Source organism: Pinus tabuliformis, chromosome 7 (genome assembly GCF_031772625.1).
Source record: "Pinus tabuliformis cultivar Carrire ecotype Pingquan chromosome 7, CPIR1, whole genome shotgun sequence".
Classification (NCBI taxonomy): Eukaryota; Viridiplantae; Streptophyta; class Pinopsida; order Pinales; family Pinaceae; genus Pinus; species Pinus tabuliformis.
In genome coordinates, this window is record NC_142293.1 from 2053424525 (window position 1) to 2053432776 (window position 8252).

Sequence of the window (8252 nt, forward strand, 5' to 3'; positions counted from 1 at the left end):
TGTCTATGCAATGGTTAAATGTGAATTACATCTTTTCTGACTGATGTATGGTTGCTTTTACTAGATTTCACGCTTGCGTTTGTTTCCTCTTCGTGTGTGCAGGTATCTATTCGCGGAGATCGCGGAGGATTGTGACCAGCTGAAGCGAAGGAGCGAAGGCAACATCTCTTCATCAAACGACAGCGGAGGAATCCAAGTAGGTGCTCTTTACCTCTTGTTTAATTGTAATCAGGAACATGCGTAGCAGCATTGTGTGATTGTTGCTAGACCCCTGCTGGGCTAGTAGGGATCGCCTCTATCTGTAGAGGGGATTTACCTCTCCAACAGGCACGCAACCCTGGTCTTTTTCTCCACATTCCATAAAAACTGAACTGAAATTGACACACTAAGTATGCACATAAAAATATGAGAATATTAATTAAAGAAAATATTTAAAAGAGAAGTCATGGCCACTCACTCACTTACACACTTCTCCCTCTCTCTCATGCCTCATGGTTCTACTCAGTTTATACAAATGGATTAGAACTCAAGTTGGTTCTAGATCCCTTAAAAGACTCCAGCAATATCTCTCTTCATCCCTAAAATATCTCATCCAAATCCTTATCCCTAGATAAGATATAACTAATCCATAATCCTCTCAAACCTTCCACAATACTCTCTAATCTTCTCCTATTTACAATAACTATCATTCTCTCTTAAAAACTATAGGAAAATACAATAAATAATTAAATCTTAGATTTATAAACTAACTCCTCTAATAGACAATTGACCCAGGTTAGATTCTCCTCCATCAATATTTGGAAAATCTTTCTCCTTTTTTTAATGCGATTTTCGTATGTGAATGATGCTATATAGGTAGACTTAGAACTCCATTTTCTTGCCTATCTTAAATCACCTAAGAGATGTATGTTGGGTGTGGAGCCTGATTATCTTCTGTATTCAAAGGTCTCAGCCGGATGTATACCCCAGGAAGACTATACACCCCTCCACGCGGGGGGGTGCGGGGGCCAGCGGTCCCCTGGCGGGGGTTTGGGGCAGCGCCCCCAAAGCTAAAAATAGATGCAAAATTTCCTTGTAAACGTCTAGTAATTTCTAGTCAATCTGGGTTGTTCATTAGCTGGATGATCTGATGGTAGAAGTTATGTTTAATTTAGGGTTTTTTTTCCCTAGAAGGAAACCCCTCACTATATATGAGGAAATTGTATTACGTTTATGTATATCTATATTCTGAGTGAGGAAGAGAGAGGAGATTAAGAGCAAAGAGGGAGTTACAGCAGATCTGCTATGGGTTGTATCTCTTCAGTTTGATGGATAATATAATAAAATAAGGACTGGTTGTTACTCTGTGGACGTAGCCCAAACTGGGTGAACCACGTATATCTGTGTCTCTCTTGTTTTGTGTGTTTTCTGTGTTTATATTTCTACAATATTTTATGTGTTCCATTGCTTTGTAATATATAATTTTCTAACAACTGGTATCAGAGCCAAAGGTATATTTTGCTGATAAACTCGTAGGAGAGAAGGGTTCCTGGTTCGAGTGGGAGCAATGGCGGAAGATGGTAGGTTGAGGGTCAAAAAATTCAACAAGTAAAACTACTAGATGTGGAAGATGCAGATGGAAGATTATTAAACAAATTAAAGGAGAATATTCGACCAAACATCCTAGGATGAGAGCATACAAAAATGTTGTGCTAGACTTCTTAGAAAGTTTCCTTGAATATGACCTTTCCGCAATTACTAGGAAACAAAACATCATTCCAAACAATCTGGCTTTTTCAGCCAGATCTTGTAAAATTCCTTATCCAAATCAAAAATATGTACTCGAAGTAAAACACAAACTAGTTGTACATGATAACGTAAGATATTGGCAGGTATTTGGAAATGATAAGTAGATTGAGAGTTTCATACAATCCAAAGATGATTTTCAAGATGTCAGTATTGATTTGGAATCTGAAGAAGATAGTCAAATTATTGAGCATTTTGATCCATAAAGGCAACCACATAATTTAGATGTAAATACTCCCTTAGATAACGTTGTATATAAACTAGAATTGCTTGAAATTGACCCAGGAAAAGAAGCATTTGAAACACTTCAGCTTAAAGATAATATTTTTCCTAGGGTTTTAGCTCCATTAGAATAACTATTTGATTTCAATGATGTGGCTAAAAAGCCTAAGATTGAGCCCTTAGGAGCAACAGTTGAAGATTGTAATTTAGGTACTGAAAAAGACCCAAACGTTATAAAATTGTCTAAATCAATCCCATCAATCCCAGTAGCTGAAAAACAAAAGTATATTGCTTTATTAAAAGAATTTAATGATGTTTTTACCTGGATCTATGAAGATCTTAAAACATACAACATTTGAATCATACAACATAAAATTCCAATCAAGGAAGATCATAAACCTTTTAAACAAAAACTTCATAGGATAAATCTGATTATGATTCCTTTAATTGACAAAGAAATCAAAAGAATGTATGATTCCAAAATCATAGTTCCTCTTAGGTACTCTAAGTGGGTTTCCAACATTCTACCAACTAGGAAGAAAACAGGTGAAATCAGATTGTGCATAGATTTTAGAAACCTTAACAAAGTTTCCCTAAAAGACAACTATCCCTTACCTAAAATTGATCATATTTTGCAAAAGGTAGTTGGGTCTTCTAGGCTTTCCTTATTTGATGGATTCTTAGGTTATAATTAGGTCTTAGTTCATCCAGAGGATCAAGAAAAAATAGCCTTTACTACTCCTTTATGTATGTGAAGATGCCTTTTGGATTAATGAATGTTGGAGCCACTTTTCAGAGAGCAATGGATATATCTCTTTTGCTGATGAAATTGGAAAATTTATTGTGATCTATCTAGATGACATAATTGTATATTCTAAATCTGATGAAGAACATCTTATGCACCTTACAATAGTTTTTTAAAAGTGCAGAAAGTTTTGGATCTCATTAAATCCTAAGAAAACAATGTTTGGTCTTGAAGAAGGAAAACTTCTTGGTCACATTATATCTAAGGAAGGAATCAAAATTGATCCCAAAAGGATTGAAGCTATCCTAAAAATAAACCATCCAAGGAATATTAAAGAGCTTCAGTCATTTATTGGGAGAATAAACTTCCTAAGAATATTTATCCCTAACCTTGCATAACTTCTCAGAAATATCACAAACATGCTAAAACGAGACTCTAATATCAGGTGGAACATCGAATCTAGGGAATCATTTGACCAGTTTAAAAAAGCATTAACAAAAGAACCAGTCCTTATTAGTCCTGATTTTACCAAAGATTTTATAATTTTTTCCTTTTCCTTTGAACATGCTATTGCAATTGTCCTTTTGCAGAAAAATGTTGATGGATATGAACAACCCATTGCTTTCTTTAGCAAAGATTTAAGGGATGCTACACTCAAGTACAACATAATGAAAAAGTAGGATTTTTCACTGATAAAACAATTAAAGATTTTAGGGTATACATTCTTCATTCCCATATAATTGCTTATGTACCTAATGTTGTTATTAAAGATATTTTGACACAGAATGGACCAGATGGAAAAAGAAGTAAATGGACTACAATCATTCTGGAATATGACATGGAAATCAAGCCAACCAAGCTCATCAAAGGACAAGGATTTTCCAAATTGATGGCTGAATCTAATTTTGATGATTTAGATATTAACTTTGTAGATGAATTGGATGATCAAGAGGAACAGGCGACTCCACAACTTGATGAGGCTTTCTTGACCTCACCATAGTATGTAGACCTTATTTATGTTTTATTTAATTTAATGCTCCTCCTAGTTTGACAAAAATAAAGGCTATATTTCTGAAACTAAAAGTAGCTAGATTTTGCATCTTAGAGAATGTTTTATATTGGAAAGATGCTGGTGGTCTTTTGCTAAAGTGTCTTTTGAGTGATGATGTAGAAAGAATAATGCAGGAATTCCATGAAGGTGACTGTGGTGACCATCTCTATTGGAAAACCACTGCCAATAGATCCTTAGAGTTGGTTTTTACTAGCCTACACATTTTCGAGATGTCCATGAGAAGGTAACCTCTTGTCATAAGTGTGAAATCTTTAAGGGAAAAAAGAGAACTTTTACCTTTACCTTTGAAGCCCATATTTGTTGAGAGCCCTTTCCAACAGTGGGGATTGGATTTCATTGGAGAAATCCATCCTCCATCCTCTTCTAAACATAAATGGATCCTTATTGACACTAACTATTTTACCAAATGGATTGAGGCTATTCCTTCAAGACTAGCCACAAATGTTGTGATTATCAAATTCTTAGAAACCAACATCCTGTCTAGATTTGGCTGCCCAAACAAACTCATTACAGACAATGTTGCAGCCTTCAAGTCTAAGAAAGTGATAGATTTCTGCAATAAATACCATATTACCTTGGGGTATTTAATTTCTTATTACCCACAAGGTAATGGGCTGGTTGAATCTTCCATCAAAAGTAGCTGCTAGAAGAAAACAAGAAGTCATGGCAAAACATACTTATAAATACACTTTGGGTTGATAGGATCACTACAAAGAAATCAATTGGCATGTCACCATACCAATTGGTTTATGGAATGGATGTTGTTTTTCCATCCTCTTTGGGAGTCCCAGTCATGAAGTTGATTCAGGAATTGCAGGCTGAGCCCAATGAAATTCAAAGAAGGATTGATCAAATAATCTAGTTGCAACTATCTAGAGAAGAAGTTTATAACAAGGCTCAAGTCATTTAGGAGAATATTAAAAAAGTTTTTTATAGAAGAACAAAGGCATATGATTTCACCATTGGTGACAAAGTTTTAAAGTGGGATTCAAGAAGAGAAGATAAAGGGAAGCATGGAAAGTTTGATAACCAATGGATTGGTCCTTATGTCATTTATGCTTTCAGAGGAAATAATGCATTATTTATCATAAATTTGGATGGGACAGAATTACCTGGTGGAGATGTAAATGAAAGGATGCTCAAACATTATTTTTCTGATCATTAGACATTTTATTACCATTTATCATTGTATATATCATTGTCTTTATGTATGGATTGGGTGACATGTTAGCAAAAATTGAAGCCTGCAGAGAAGGTCCCGAGCTTCTATTTGATGAGTTATCATAAATACTGCTACACACAAATTAGAGTTGGATACTACTGAAATAATAACTCAAGGCTACTGATCATATGTTCTTGACACCTCACAAGGAGAGTGCCATCCCTAGTTGGAGCAACTATTAGGGTCCTATAATTTATAGGATCTCAAGGTAGTTGAGTGATGTATCTCATGAATATTATTTTGTAAATACTTGTCATCTTCCAATGATTTCCAAATAAAAAGAAAAATAGAATAAAAAATGAAAAGAAGGTATAAAGAAAAAGAATAAAGAGAAAAACAAAAATACTAAAAAAAGAGAAGAGATCAAAACCCACCAGGAAAAAAAGAAAATCAAAAAGAGAATAAAGATGAAAGTGTGAAAGTCTAAATGCCACTACTCATACAAAGTTTTGCTTCATTTCTGTAAATAAAGTTGTGTGCAGCTTGTTCAAAATGCCACAATCACCTGCTTTAGTTTGGTCATACTACTTAATCATCGCTAGACTTATTTAATTTTTTGCAAATTAGATAGAGAATGAAGGTTTATCCAACAATTTAATCTGGATAAATCATTATTTAGGTAGAAAATGACATTGACCCAACTGTTTAATCTGGGTCAATAGGAGAAATAAGGGATAGGTTAGATAGTTTTTCTTTCTGCATAAAAGAAAATAAAAATGGGTTTGCTAGTCTAAGTGCACCCTAGAGATTAAAATAAATAATGCTAGTCTAGCTAAGGGTAGGTAGATTAGGTGGGTTGCTTAAATGTCAGCGTGCATATATTTTATCCTAATTTTGAGGATAGGGAAAGAGGAGAAAGTGAATGCTATGCATTATCTATTTCAAAAAGTTTATTTTTAATCCCTTATCCTAAGTCTAGAGGATAAATATGTGCAGGGATAAAGTATTTCATTTCCCTATTTTTTCCCCTATCCTAAGTTTGAAAACAAAATTATGTGAGCGCAAGTGGACAAAGCATTTTTTCATTTGTGGTTAAATTTTCTTCGCCTTCGACACTTCGGTATCAGGTCCCCCACTTCATCCATGACCAACATTCATTTTCAGTCCCACCTTCACATTCTCCCTTTACCATCGGGGGGGGGGGTTTGGAAGACAGTTTCTTCTGTCAGGCCCTACTCCCCACGTGGCATGCCCCAAAGATTTTGTACCCCCCTTGTTGATACCACTTAACACCCCTCACCCCCTCTAGAAACTTCCTGTCTTGCATTCGCTCATGTCGCGCCCCCACCACTCCTCCTTTGCCACTCTCTGCCCACCCCTTGTCCCGAACGTTGCTCCAATCAAATGCTTTCCCGCATGATATGCATTCCGCACTTAATTTTCCCAGTAACCATTCAGTAATGGCCCCGTGCCATTTCCTACAGAAATGTGCCTCTGTGTTTAAAATATCCAGAGCCCTTCATTTCCATATTTCGATTCTCATTCTCTTTCTTCCATTCATGATTGCTTGTTGCAGTATCTATCAGAGCATCCTCGCCACCAACATCCTGACATTCCCCAATATCCCTGTTCTCTTCGCCTGACAAACTATTGTTTCAGAGCCCATTAAGCCTCCTTTGTCTATCCATTTTGATCAAAAACTGCTCTAACCATGCCCCCTAAAGCCAAGACCCAGGACCAAGTGATTAACCCATTGATTCTGACTTCTATAGACCTGGATCACACACCATTGATAGACATAGATTACCGGATCACTGAAACACTTTGTGATTGTGATTTCCTCGAGCTATACTGCTGGTCAGAGGAGAAACACACTGATAAAACATATGAGATAGGACTCTGGGAGTTAAACCTTCCCCACTATATCTTTCTTGTGACCTTTCAAGCCCCAGAATTCAGGAGGATATGCCAAGCTTGCTATGTCCATGCTCAAAGAGCTATAATTTCACCTACAAGTGACATCCTTTTCACCATCACAGCCAAATCAATTGACCAAATGATGCTGGCCCCTTCTATGGAAAATGTTGCCCCTTTCTCCCTAGAAGCCCTCACCCAGCTTTATCAAAAGCTGGATTTTGCCACCAGAGCTAGGATTTTCGAATTTTTCTTTCCAGAGAATTACCAAATTCCCAAGAAGAATCCACCTTATCCTTCTTCCATTTTTCCTGATTAGGCCAAGCAGGTTATTTCCATCCTCTCTCACATTCTAGGCCACCATTTTGATTAGTGGGTGGATGAGCCTATCTTAGGATTCCTTTCCACATTTTCCACAGACAGAAAGCCCACTACTATTTTCAATTTCAGTCAATTATTCGCTGACAATATCCATGAGAAATTCATCAAGTTTCCCACAGAGAAGGTGTTTAGCTACACTTCAGTTTTGATTTACATGTTCATCTATTATCAAGCAGACAAGTTTACTATTGCATTACAAGACTAGATGATGCAGATGACCAACAACCAGTGATCTTTTGGACCTCACTGGTCATGAAGGAACAACAAGAATTCACCTACAAGCAATTTATAGAAGACTTTGTTCATTCATATATGAACATTCTCTATAGTACAGTGCAACCCAAGATCAGTGAGGATATCAGATGAATACTACATCTATTAGACCAAGGCAAGACTGGAGATTGGTACCTGTACCAAAATTATATAGAGATCAGAGTCTATGCATGTGAATTTCCCCCATAAAAGCTTCCCAAGTACCTCCCAATGAGGATCTTTGATTTAGAATGCATCAAGAAAATGTTAAACTCAGATTAAATCCATTTTGTAGTAGCAAAGAAGAAGGCACAATTTAGGATTAAAACATAGGTAGGCCCATTTGTCTACAACACAAGAACTGCAGGGGATGAGGTAGATAAGGTATTGAAGGAGATGAAGTTCAATTTGAGATTCACATGTTCTTATGACCCCTGTGGCATTATTTCAAAACTCAGGGTGGACAATAAGAATACTCCCTATATTCATACTTCTAGGCCAGAGATAGAACAATATGAAAATTAGTTGTAGTGGGCAGAAAATACCCTGTAAGAAGTTGAAGAGCAGCTGGTTTACACTTCCACTTTACAGACTCCTGTTCCTCAGGAGAAATACAAAAAAAGACAAAGAGAGGAAGGGTATTCATCTAAAACTAAGGGTGAAGCCAGAGAATTTAGAATCAGTTACAGAAAGAGGGTCAAGGTGACTCACAAACCAGA